The sequence below is a fragment of the Ambystoma mexicanum genome, chromosome 4p (genome assembly GCF_040938575.1).
Source record: "Ambystoma mexicanum isolate Mex_15411 chromosome 4p, UKY_AmexF1_1, whole genome shotgun sequence".
NCBI classification, from domain to species: domain Eukaryota; kingdom Metazoa; phylum Chordata; class Amphibia; order Caudata; family Ambystomatidae; genus Ambystoma; species Ambystoma mexicanum.
In genome coordinates, this window is record NC_090927.1 from 393999643 (window position 1) to 394013854 (window position 14212).

Genomic DNA, 14212 nt, shown 5'->3' on the forward strand with positions numbered 1-14212 from the left:
TGCCCACATTGGGCTCTCTTCCTGCTCCTTCCTGTGAGGCTAAGAAACTTGGGGTCATTTTCGACTCCACCCTCTCCTTCTCTCCTCACATCTCCGACGTCTCTAAGAAATCAAACTACCAGCTGCACCTCCACATCAGTATTCTTCCTTTTCTCTCTTCCCCCAGAAGCTCACTGTATCCAGAGCCCTGGTCCTCTCTAGGCTGGACTATTGCAACAGCCTCTTTCTAAATCTTCCTTTCTCTACTCTTCGACCGTTACAATTTATCCAGAATAGGACCGCAAGACTTGTCCTTGGCCCCAAGCCCAGATATCTTATCTCTCCAGCCCTGAAATCTCCATCTCTAACTCTCTGAGGGTCAGACGCTTCTCAAAGCAGAGAGTGGGGGGGTCTCTCTTCTGAGCTGGGGCCTCACTCTGGAACAGCCTCCCCGCCTCTCTCAAACTTGAGCAGAACCACCTCCAGTTCTGAAAGCAATTCAAACCCCTCCTTTATTTGCTTCTGCTTCCTCTCTTCCTCTCCCCTGCTGATGTCCCTGACTGCTCTGCTCCACTGTTCACCCGGCTACCCTCTTAACGTGAGCCCAGGTTCCTGCATGTCCAGTTGCCCCTAAACTGCCTTCCATCTCCCCCAGCACTTAAGGGTCTGTACCTGCAACCCTACAGCCCATTATCTCTGCACTTATGAGCCACCCGCTGGATGCACTTATTGAGTCACCTGCAATTCCCATTCCCCCTGGCACTTCTCCACTCCCTCTTCCAAGCACTGGCACGATCTGCATTTCACAAGGCCTAGTAAGATATTTGTTTTGTCCTCCCTTTGCTTCCCCCCTCCTTGTCTTGGTGCACCTAGAACCACTTGTGCACTGCTGCTTTATAAATGTAATATATCATATCACAGTGCTTTATGAAGAGCAACTTATGTTTCAGGACTTGGAACCCCTGACTGTCATTACAAGCCAGATAATCAGGGTCAGGCAGAGGGAGGGAGACATTGAGGGCATGGACAAACCTCCCACCAAATATTTTATTTATTCAAGAGTTTCAGGACGAGTTGGGCTTCCAAAGGGACATCCAGTTTAAAGATGTTGTCAATGTGGAAGGGCTGGGCCTCAAAGAGGGTAGACAAAACCTGGGCTTCCAAATATAATTTGCTGAAATTAGCAGCTTTAAATTTGAACAATTAAGTAGTTATCCATGAGTTAAATGTGCTAGTCATAACATGGAGCTTTTCTTGCCAGAATCAGCTCTGCCATCCTAGCTTAATGACATCTGGGTATCAGTCAAGTATTAGCACGATTGGATTCTGAACGTGTGCAAAGGTTTTGGAAACACGTTAAATAATAAGAGGGAGATGTAAATCCCCAGCCCACCAGATATTTCTTGTATCTAAAGGGGACCTGCACTGTGCATCAAATAAGGTCCATTGCAACCCAGAGATGAGCCAATGATACCAAAGCTGCACATGAAATCAGGACCAAAGCAGCAGACACACATAACATTAAAAGAGCTTCAACACGGCAACACCAACAACTCTCCTGATGTTGTTCATGAGAAAGACTGCTCCCATTTCAGTTCATCTTGCTGGTCAGGTGTGATGACAATGGATATTACTTTGAGGAATACCAAGAGAGGTTTGGTGGGAATATCACGAACAGGGCTAAATTGGATTTCTGCAATTTCTTGCTCAACCCTGAAAATTATGAATGACCCTGCAAGATGGCATTGAACAGGAATCGTGGGCCAGGAGAGAAACACACACTGATTAGTCTTATTACAAAAGGCACCATTTTGGAAAAAAATAATAATCCCACTGTATACCTTATGAGAGACACAAGTGATCATAGTGCTGGAGGTAAATCCTCTAGATTAATTGCAAACAGGGATGGAACTACCGTGGAGGAATTACCACTCATGGTAATTCTGCAAAATCTTCATGGAGTCCTATGGACAATGGGAAGGGGGATTATCACCACCTTTACACCAATTGTGATCCTGTGGTAAACCCACAAGAGTGGATGGTGGTAATGGTAAAACTGTTTGGTGGGCATTTAGTGGATTTACCACCGAATGACCACCAAACTCGTAATGTGGCCCTATTTTATTGTATCTAAACATTTATTGTCCAATATACAAGCAGTGTTTTATTAATAAATTCTCTCCCCATCATACTGTGATAGTGCAGGTGGGGCAGATGCAACGCCATGCACCACCTCACACACCCCGAAGCAAGAGCGGAAATATAAAATAAGAAAACTCTTTTAGTTAAAGTTTTCGGGCCTTCTGCTCTTTGAAAGGCTACCTTGTTTTTTTGTAGATTATGGACACAAGTAGAATAGAGTTAGTTTTGCCACACTTAAGGAAACATAGTTTTGCTGCACTTCAGGGAGACGTATGTTGCTGAATACACAGACGATATAGAAAACAATGAAGGGTGGCACAAATAGCTGAACAGGATATATGTTAGAGCATTAGTTTTGTTGAACTTTGTTGTAAGACTGAAAAAGTGCATCGCCATTTTGAGAAAAGGCCCCCATTTGAAGTTGCACAATGTATTCATTTTATTAAAAGCTTTCCTTTACACTCCTGCTTCAAAAGCACAAGACAGCCAATGTCAAGGAAGAAGGAAGGATAGGATGGTGTAAGTTGAAGCTGTGAGTTTCGGCTGTTTCCACGACTCGAAACTAGATATGCAACAATGATTTTCTTTCCAGACAATAACTACATCAATACACAAAGCTTTGAGTGCCAGGTGCAAAAGAATTCATGTAGTAACATTGTCAAGGAAACAAAGTTAAACTGCATACACAGCACCCTCAATGACAAGTTGGTGCTACCACACCATGGTAGAATGTATTGGTGAGACCAATAAATACAAGAAATTATTTTCTGCACACAGAGCCCTCACCATGTTTTTTCTAAACAAGCTAATCCCCCCATTACCTAATTAGAAGACTCTGCATCTGCGTTGGCAACATGTTTCAAGACGAGAGTTGCAAAATTAGTTATTCAAAATTATGGAATGGTCTGGGATCATTGGGAAGTGAGATGGGAGCATTTGTTCTTTCTTGAAGCCAAGGTTTGATCTGTAGGAAGTGCCAACCAATGGCATAACGAGTTTTTATCACTGTCAGTATAAGACCTGCTAACCAATGAAATAGTAAGTTAATGCGATTCATGGTGATGATGTTAAGTTAATGGGTTGGACATAGGTGGTTCTGAAGATAATGGATTAGGCAGTGGTAGATTCCAATGTGCAGGGTTCTACAGGGTCCTGATTAGAGTAGCCCATGACTATTTTAGAATTTTAGTAAATGTTATTTTTTGTATCTATGTTAATCCTGCAGTTATCCACTTTATAACCCTTTGCCTGATGTGGGCGTTTTGAGTTTTTCTTGTTTCCTCCTGGCCGTTACTTTTGCAAAATAGAGTATATAAAGCTGGTTGTTCCTTGCATTTGGTGCACTCTATTATTTCGCTTCATTGGATTGATTCTGGTGGCACTTATACAATACTGCTAAAAATTACAAAATGTGTTCGTTCAACAACTGGGTAATTCTTGCAATGCATTTCAAACTACTGCTCCAATGAGGTACCCTTACTTATTTTGATTTGTTGCCTAATACTAAATTCCAACTGCCTTCCTGAAAAAATACTGCTTAAAATACCTTCACGCTAAGTGCTTCAAATAACCTTCAATGTATTGGAATTTCACTACGAATGCAGGCTGTTTGTATTCTGAGCAAGCAGTAAATAGAATTATATTTGAAAACAAAGGAGACGCCTTTTTCTATCTGTCTCTGAACTGTAATACATTCTCAAACCCTGTCGGATGTATCTAAACCTTATAGCTTCTGATTCTCACTTGCTATCTTGTGCAAGCTCACTGCAATCAGGTTTGAAGAGGTGCAGCCTAGTGCAATGTTTGGATGACCTACGAGGGTTGGGTCGAGGGTCGACTCAGTTAGAGGCATTAGTAACCGCTCAGGTTAGCGAGTGATGCAGTGCTCCAGCGATTCAAGTTGAGGTCAGTTTGTTTGATATGACCTTGCTGATCTGATGCAGTGGTTTAAAGAGGCAGTGGTTTTAGTTGGCCTGTAGCAGCAAGCAGGTTTTTCAAGTGAACAGGTGACGTGCTGCACTTGTAAGATGCTGTGGTGAGCCGGTTCGACGGATGCAAAGCAGATGTTGATCAAAGGATTGATGATGTTCAGAAGGGAATTGCCATAGCGTTTTGGTGCCGGACGGGACAAAGACTGATGTGCAAAAGGATATTTCCCATCTGTGAAAGGTACAGTGAGCAAAAGGCAACAGCTGCGAACTCTCAAAGTGGGAAATAACCACAGAATCACAGGTTATCATGCGATGTCCTTTCTGCAGAGGGGCGCCTGCTACCTTTATTGATGAAGTGTCAAAAACAGCAAAAGATGGTCCCTCGAGTTTGAGAGCGGTGAACATGGGTAAACTGTGATTTGATTGGTTCTATGTGGTAGAATAGGGATCTTAACTGATCTGGTCCTCCGGTTGCTGTTATACTCATATCAGAGTCTCTAGCGTAGTCCTTTCAGGTTCTGCTCTCCGAGCCTGTGTAGGTTTGGTGGGGAGTGGCAGGTTTTTTTTTTCACCCCAAATTTTACCCGTGAGTTGGCAGGCAGACAAGCTTTCTTCTGCCTGGGGGGCGCTAGTGAGCCAGAGACCAAGATGGCTGTGCCTCTGTGAGCTCTCGTGCAGCCCTGTGATGGAGGAGGATAAAAACAGGCCCATCGGGGCCAAACACTAGCTAAAACCTCAGAGAGGTGCCTCAGACATTCCGGGGGAGTGAATTGTGAAGTTTGGGAGCAATCAGACCCCCAGAAGTGTGCCCACAGTACAGTACGCAGCGGGAAAGAGGAGGCCGAGGGTGCAGCTAGGAGCACACAACACCGAGTGAGCCATGTAGCCAGTGGGACCAGGCTGAAATCGGAGCCCCATCAGGACGAAGGAAATCGGACAGGCAGTGCTTCACAAGCAACGGGGTACCCCAGGGACCGGAGAGGACTGCAGTAACCCGAGGGGGAAGGCTGGGGAGACCGGGACCTCTGAAGGAGCAGCCACGGTGAAAGAAGGACCGGAGGAGCAGATTGGGGGTAAGACCAGCGGCAAACTACCAGCCCCGCCCGATATCTTCAGTACCAGGGAAGCACAGATAAAAGTACGTTGGGCGTCCTGCCACAGCCCCGGGGTACCCAGAGACCACTGCCACCACACAGGAAATCACACCACTCCTCACCACAGAAGCAGGAGAAACGGCCACAACTAGGAGAGGGCAGCCTGAGCAGCCAGTCACTGACAGAGGGGAGGCACTGAACACTGTTGGCCTCGGGGCGGACCGGAAACCTACTTAAAAGACATAAAGGCAGGCCAGAAAACATACACAGGGGAGCAGGAGCCCACTGCGGAGGGAAACGCTGCAGAATAATATAGAACATAAGCCAGCGCTTGCAACAACGGGCTCAGACCGGGAACGCCACAGGGGAGCATGGCAAATACAGGCTGCGAGTACCCAATACTCCAAGATAAGTACAGCTGGTGGGCATAATATAGTACTGGTTAACTGGCAAAAATCCTCGCCGAGGGTACACTAAGGCACAGAGGGGTGGAGGAGCAGCAGCGGCATCGTGCAGCAGTGAAGTTTGAAGTTTATTTTATTTGTAAAGCGCAGCCAGGCCCCTGGGCCACCGGGCGCATATTCTTAGGTACAGGTTACAATATATCCAATATGCACAAAGTACAATACAAGTACATTATAAAGTATATACAAATGAAATATATTACAAGTCGGTAGCAAATCTTAAGTGAAGGAGCTTCATAAGTTCTGCATGAACAGCCAAGATTTGGTATTATTCTTGAAAGTTAGGAACGAAGGCTCAGTTCTGATGGAGGTAGGCAGTGTGTTCCAGAGTTTTGAAGCTAGGACATAGAATCTCACACCACCCCTTTTTGGAGTTTAAATCTGGGCAGGATTAGGCTGTGAGTTTGAGCTGATCTAGTAGGTCGTGAGGAGGTGTGGAGTGTAAGACGAGAGAAGAGGTAAGGTGGGGCTTTGTTGTCCAAGCATTTATGGGTCAAGGCTTGTGTTTTCAGGGCAATTCTTTGTTTACCGGGAGCCAGCGTAGATCAGGTCTGACGTTAGAAATATGGGACCGTCTAGGGATATTGAGAGCTGCCCTTATGGCATTATTTTGGATGGTTTGCAGTTTATTGAGGTAGACTGGCTAGTCCCCAAGTAGAGGGCACTGCAATAATCGATTTTGGACATAATGAGTGTTCTTGCAAGGGTAATGCAGTTATGAGGGTTCAGAAAAGGTCTGCAGGCTGGGGTAAGTTTGCATGTATAGGCCGATGCCGACCTTGCTGCATTTGTTTGTCTGTTCAGAGAAAGGGTAGAGTCCAGATAGACGCCTAGAGTTTTAGTGTCTTTAGAGACCTTGATGTCATTACCATCAATGATGAAAGACTTGTAGGCTTGGTCTAATTTATTGAGGCGTTGAGTTGATCCTAGTAATAGGAGCTCTGTCTTGTTGTCGTTAAGGCATAGTTCGTGTTGAGCCATCCAGGCCTGGATGGCCAGATAGACATCATTCAAGGATTTGGTATCGGCTTTGTAATCACCAGTGATGGGAATGAGTATCTGGGTGTCATCCGCATAGTTAGTGTAGGAGATACCCAGATAATCGAGCACATCGAAAAGGGGTTTGGTGAACACGTTGTAAAGCGTGGGTGATACATAGGAGCCTTGAAGGACGCCACAGTGAATAAGAGAGGGGTCTGCCGATACTGTGGGTGAGAAGACCCGCATGGACCTGTTGCTTAGGAAGGAGTGGATCCAGGCATTGGCAGTGTGTGAGAAGTGGGCCGCAGATTTGAGGTGTTGTTGGCAAAGTATTTGGTGGTTAACCAAATCGAATGCCGCGGAGAGGTCAAGGAGAAGGAGTAGCGCTAACTTCCCATTATCCTTTAGTGTCTCCATCTGAGTTTTCAGATCAATCAGAGCTGTTCGGTGCCATGTTTGGGGCGGAAGCCTGATTGTCTTAGCCCCAGGAGATTGTTGGATTCAAGGTAGTCTTGGATCTGCAGGTATGCTGCACGATCTAGGATCTTGAGCAGGAACGCGACCGTAGTGATCGATCTAAAGTTGGTCGGTATGTTGGGGTCAAGGGATGGTTCTTTAAGTAGTGGGATCACCCAGGCGTCCTTGAGGTTGTCACGGACTATGCCCGTTTTGGAGGAGGCGTTTATGAAGGCTGTGATAAAGGGGGCTAGGTCATGAGAGGCTTCCTTGATGATAGGCACCGGGCAAGGGTCACCTTGGCATTTAGAAGGCTTGAGGTTGTTTATAATTCGTTCTACTTCAAGAGTAGTATGGGGGGAGAAGGCAAACTGTTTCTAGGTCAGGTTGGCTTGGCGGGTACTATATGTAGGAGCGGTCAGAGGTTGGTCTGACTGTAGAGACTTTTGTTTGTCTCTAATTTTGGTTTGGAGGGTGGCAATTTTGCCCAGGAGTGCTGTCTGTATATTGGTACACCAATTGCTATCTTTAGTGCAGCAGTCAAGGGGGGCAGCAGCCGTCTCAAGTTCCCTGAGAATTTTGAATAATTCCTTGGTATTTGATTGTGCTGACAAGATGCGGTTATTGTAGGATTCTTTTTTAGCCTGGAGTATAGCTTCTTTATAATTGAGAGTCGCTAAGAAGAGACTGTTCTTGTGGGCGTCAGAAGGGTGACTTTTCCAGCGTGACTCTGCACTGCGTTTCTCTTTATGTAGCACTCTGAGCTGTGGTGTGAACCACGAGTTAAGGTGCGCATGTTGTTTGGGTCTCCTAAGTTTGAGCGGGGCGATGGAGTTTATGGCTGAAAGCACTGTCTGGTTATAGGTGTCAGCTAAGATAGTACGGTCCGAGCAAGAGTAACATTTCAGGGGTTATGTTCTTTTTATTTCTGGTAGGGATGGCTGGAGCGACGTGAGGCGTAGGTAGAAGAGCTGCTTCAATGTTGAAGGTGATGATATGGTGATCTGACCAGGCGCAAGGGGCGTTCGAGAGCAGGCTGATGTTGCAGTTGGTGTCGCTTAGCCAATCTAAGGACGCCCTTTGATGTGGGTAGGTTATTATATATGACATATGTATATGTATATAGATCTGTTAGGGTGTTGTCAAAGTCAAGGGCCGCGGGGTCATTGGGGTCTTGGTAGCCTAGATTGAGGTCTCCAAGGATGATGGTTTGAGAGTTAGTTTTCGCTTTGTCAAGTCCTAAGGAGGTGATGTCATCCACAAATGATGTGGGGGGGCAAGAGGGTCTGTATATTAGATGAATGGTGGCCGATTGGTTGGCTGATAGTGGAAGTTTGACAGAGAGAAGCTCAGCAGATTCCAGATTGGTGCTCGGGAGGGTTCTAAGTCGTAGTGAGTTTTTATGGATGAATGCAATTCCGCCACCTCTAGAGGTGCGGTCGCACCTGGAAATGGAGTACTCAGGGGGAATGGCCAAGGAGAGTGCCAGGCCTGAGGCAGGGTGAAGCCAGGTCTCAGAAATGGCAATGAGGTCAAGCTCCTGAGTCTTGATGAGATCAGCAATGTCCAGTGCGTGAGCTGCTAGGGACCTTGCGTTGACCAAAGCAGCCTTGATCAATCCGGCGTTGCTTGGTGAGGCAAGGGTTGCCTGGGGGCACTGAGTAGTAGGTGAGTTGCGGGTCTGGGGGGACGGGCTGGGTGTCAGGGGTTTCAGGTATGCGCTAGGGTACATGGGGTGTCCCTTCATGCCCATGAATCTGGTACCTAATCTTTTGTTTCTTAGGAGGGTAGAGCAAGGTTGGTTAGGTGTGGGTTTTTTAGTGAAGTGGTCAAGCCATAAGGCAGGGACATTGAGGTAGATGTTAGGATGTTGAGGCTCAGTGCTCAGGTAAGTGTCCGAAGGTCTGTAGGTAGGGGCCATGGTTCCAGTGCACAGAGTGCTAGGTGTAGCTAAACTGGCCGATGATAAGTGGAACGCACAGGTAGATGCCCACAGTAAAAGGGGTACTCTCAATAAGGAGAGCAATAGCCTTTGGGAGGAGGGGCGTGGTAGCATGATACCAGTGTTGAGATAATGGTGAGGCACCAAGCAGGTGTAATGGTTGCGAGCTAGGATTGCAGTCAGTCCTGGGATTCTGAGAGGTGGTTAGGCGAAGGCATGTGGCAGTGCAGACACAGTGCAGAGTATAGTAAGGCTAAAGTCAAATGAAGCTGCAGGGCACATCTAAACTAGATAAAATTGTAGGAGCAGGGCACATCTAGGCTAAGCAATGCAGAGCACACAAAGGCTAAATTCAATTGTAGCTGCAAGGCCCATATGGTCTAGATGATTCAGCGCACACAGAGGATAAATTCAATTGTAGGATCAGGGCACATAAGGGCTAAATGATGCAGAGCACACAGAGGCTAAATTCAGTTGTAGGAGCAGGGCACATCTAAGCTAAGCAATGCAGAACACACAAAGGCTAAATTCAATTATAGGAGCAGGGCACATCTAGGCTAAACAATGCAGAGCACACAGAGGCTGAATTCAATTGTAGGTGCAGGGTATATCTAGGCTAAGCAATGCAGAGCACACAAAGGCTAAATTCAATTGTAGCTGCAAGGCCCATATGGGCTAGATGATGCAGCGCACACAGAGGCTAAATTCAACTGTAGGTGCAGGGCACATAAGGGCTAAATGATGCAGAGCACACAGAGGCTAAATTCAGTTGTAGGAGCAGGGCACATCTAGGCTAAGCAATGCAGAACACACAAAGGCTAAATTCAATTGTAGGAGCAGGGCACATCTAGGCTAACCAATGCAGAGCACACAGAGGCTGAATTCAATTGTAGGAGCAGGGCACATCTAGGCTGAGCAATGCAGTGCACACAGAGGCTAAATTCAATTGTAGGTGCTGGGTACATCTAGGCTAAGCAATGCAGAGCACACAGAGGCTAAATTCAGTTGTATCTGCAGGGTACATCTAGGCTGAGCAATGCCGAGCAAACAGAGGCTAAATTCAGTTGTATGTGCAGGGTACATCTAGGCTAAGAAATGCAGATCACACAAAGGCTAGTATTGTACCTTGAGGCTGAGGGCAGGGTAGTATGTGTTACCTTTGCGAAGGAAAGTTGCCAGCACCGCTGGCTTAGATAGGCAGGAAGAGACAATGGAGATCGAGGTAACATGCAGCAAAATGGACATGGGGATGTCGCCAAGCGCCGGTTGCGCTCGGTCAGCTCAGTCAGAGCCTTTGCCTTCTTTCCTCTCCTTACTTCCGAATGCCGGCTTCCGCCTGCTGGCAAATCGTGTTGCCTATTGGAGAAGGGGCAGTAGCCAATCAAATCACAGCTACAGGCCTGGTGAGGACAGGCTCAGGCGAGGACACAACAGTTCTGGGTCGGCGTCCATCTTTAAGTATAAAGCACCTCGAGTGCTCCAATGGTGGATTTTTCAAATAAAGGAGGTTGATAAGCACTCGCTCTATATGGGAGCGTGAGGGTAAATAAACCGCGTACGTTGCAGTATGAGGATTAAGAACAGGTAATGCCAGTGAACCACGGTGGGCAGGTTGCGCAGAGACTCCATGGAGCAACCAATCCATAATGCATACAGAAAGCGAGGGCTGGGGAGCGATTGCAGAATTACAGCAGCTCCTACCACACGTCAAAGGGGATGCTGCGGGGTGAGTAAGCTGAAGAAAAAGGGTGTCAAACGCATGCTGTTCACCCCAAAGTAAAGCAGGAAACAGGGGAAACCACCAGTGCCAGGGAATGGTACACCTGGACACCTCAATAGACGACTACAAGGGCAGCAAGTAAACAGTGATGACTGGAGTTCTGGGGAGGAAGTCAAAAGGTGCCCTGGCCACAAGGGGTGTGCAGACATTATACACCACGCACAGCTGGCGGACAGAAGCGTCAAAGCAGCGTAGGCGCTCAAGTCAGTCTTCTCGACGACCGAAGAGAGGGGGGCAAAACACTGAGACCAGAACCAGGCACAGGTCCCCTGAGATGACTAGCGGGCTGGGGGCCCGGGAAGGAGTCGGCATGCAGAGACTTTATGGTGAAGGGGGACAAAAGGCAGACCCGCTTACCATTCTCCCAGAAAGAAGGGCTGCAGACAAATAAAGACTTCCCAATAACCACATAAGGACCCCCCAAGATGGCAGCAACCTCATCCCCAAAGGGGGCGAAGGCTGGACCGAGCAGGGACCCCCCCCCTTTGGAATTGAGCATGGTCCTAGCGGAAATGCGCTCCAGATTCGCTGCTATCAACACAAAGCTGGATGGCCTAACATACAAGGTGGACAGGATGCAGGAACGCATAGATAAAGAGAGCAGCAGAACCTGCGAAGTGGAAACAAGAGTCAGCATCCTGGATACAAGAGCTGCGAAGGGAAGTAAGGGCCATAAAAGACAAGAATGAAGACCTTGAAGTGAGATCACAAAGAAATAATATAAGAGGGGTGGGGATTCTGGAATCTGTCCCGCAACAAAACATGCAAGTATTCATGGACATTTTTATAAAGGACATTCTCCAGGGACCGGCCCTGTCCTCTCAATTCCTGGTTGAAAGAGCGCACAGGATCACACAGCTCACACCAAGACAGGGTCAAAACCAACGCCCAATGATAGCGAAAGTGCTAAACTACCGAGACCGGGATGTGATACTGAGAACAGTGAGGGAACTCGGGGACCTCACAATCGAGAACAGTAACGTGTCCTTCTACCCAGACTTCACCCTAGTAATCCAAAAACCTTGCATGTCCTTTGCAGCCACAAAAAGGGTTCTACGTGACAGAGAGCTACAAAATTCCATGCAATACCCCTCCAAACTGAGGGTTCAGCACAATCGAAGAGCACACTTTTTCACCGACCTGGTGGCGGTACACACATTCATTGACAAGCTGCCGAAATGTCTTGCCAGGCGCCCTAACGTAAGAGACCAGGATCCCGCCGGTTAACAGCTGACAAAGGTGCAACGCACCAACAAGTGAGAAAAACAATGAGAGCCATAGCTGGTGATGCTGTGGACCAGAGCCCCGATGGGTCATGTTAAACCACTGCTAGAGATGTAATGAGTCGGTCCTGCAGCGTCCACAATACATTTCTTGGAGGTAGTCCTCCTCCGAGGTTCAGGAGCTGGAGGCCACTTGGATGGTGGTGTCATGCGCCCCGGGTCTGTTGCCCATGTTGTCCTATGTGTTGGGTTGTTATGTGGGGGGAGTTATCCACTGCAAGTTCGGGGTGGGCAGTGTGGGAGGGGGGAGCAGAGCACAGGGTGATTGGGCTAAGGTGGGCGGGAAGGGGGTTACTTGCCCGGTTGGCGAAGACGGGGTTCTTCAAAAAGGTTCACATCTTCTCAGAATTACCACAAGGCATTATTCGGTAAGATTGGTATAGAAAAGCTGGCAAGCCCTCATCCTTGATCCTCACCCGAGCAATGGCACTTAGGGTACTGAGCTGGAATGTGTGAGGACTGAATGACCCGGGCAAAGCCCGCAAAATGATGCAATATTGCGAGAGACACGGGGCATGGATAGGGGCATGGATAGTCCTGCTCCAGGAAACCCACCTCAAAGGAAAGGGAATGAAGGGATTGCTAAGAGCTGGGGCACCTGTAAATACTTCACTTCTTACTGTACATACTCCGCTGGGGTGATGACTGGGGGGGGGTGAGAGGGCATAAAAGGGCAGCCGAAGCAGCACTGAAGGCGATGGAGGCTCTGGACCTGGGAGACATATGGAGACTACTTCACCCGGGAGAAAGGGGGTTCTCACACCACTCTACGATACATAACACTTCTACTAGAGTAGACTACATTTTGGGGAGCCCCCAACTGGTGCATTGTACGGACGGTTGTGAGTTACTCCCGAGGACGTTATCTGACCACTCCCCAGTGCTGTGGTTGGTGCGCCTGGATGCGTCGCCACCTCATCCACACTGGAGGTTTAAGCTGGAGGTTTAAGCCGGCAGCACTTCTAGATATAGTGTACAAAAGTGAAATACATAGCTTGATTAAAAATTACTTTCAGGACAATCTGGGATCAGTGCCCGGGAGGGGAACCTTGTGGGAGGCGTTTAAGGTGGTGCTGAGGGGAGATGCATGTCCACCGAATTGTGAGTACTGAAACTGATCGACAGACAGCTGCTAGAGGCAGAACTCAAAATAAAAAGCAGAGAAGAAGAAGCAGATATGTTGAATACCCTAAACTAAAGGCGAGGCTGGATCACTTCCAAGACCTTGCAGATATGGAGATGAAATACTTCGCCCAACCTGCAATGGCCCATAGATATGGGGAAGGGGGGAGACCGGACAGGCACCTTGCAGCCGTGATTAAACATAAACGCGGCTATACGGAAATTACCACTGTGAGTACACCGGGGGGAGTAGTGGTAGTGAAACCTGGCGAGATAGCAGAAGTATTCCGCGAATACTATGAATCACTGTATGCCACGAGAGGCACTTTACAGGAGGGCAAGCTCAGAGAATATATCAAGGCTGCGGCACTCCCCAGGCTGGGCGCCAAAGCTGTGGAAGCCCTGGCAAATCCCCTTACGGTCGAGGAACTGTTGAATGCGGTGAAGGCCCTTCCCACCGCGAAGGCTCCGTGCACAGACGGTATAACGACTGAGTTCTATAAGGAAAGGGGCACAGAAGTAGCTCAACACATCCTGTGGGTCTGGGAGGAGGGGTTAATGTCGGGGGTACTACCACCCTCGATGTGAGAGGCAGTGGTAACATTGATTCTTAAGCTGGGGAAAGACCCACTTGAATGTTTCTTGTACCACACGATCTCCATGCTAAATCTAGATACGGAAAAATTTGCCAAGGTGCTGGCGGACTGCCTGCTCCCCTATGTCACACAGGTAATCCATTGGGATCAGTCGGGATTCATTCCTGAGAGGTCGACCTCACTGAATCTCAGCCGCTTGTTCGCAATCCTGGCACAAATAGACCCTTCTACACAGACAGTGGTGGCACTTTTAGACATGGAAAAGGTGTTGAACTCCATTGACTGGAATTACCTTTTCGAGGTGTTGGCCCAGGTGTTGACCCAGGTGGGAGTCCCTGCATACCTTTTCTCTACGCAGGCTCCAGCGTGCAGATTAACATTGGCGGTATATGGTCGGGCCTGTTCACACTTGCGAGGGGGACAAGACAGGGGTCCCCACTCT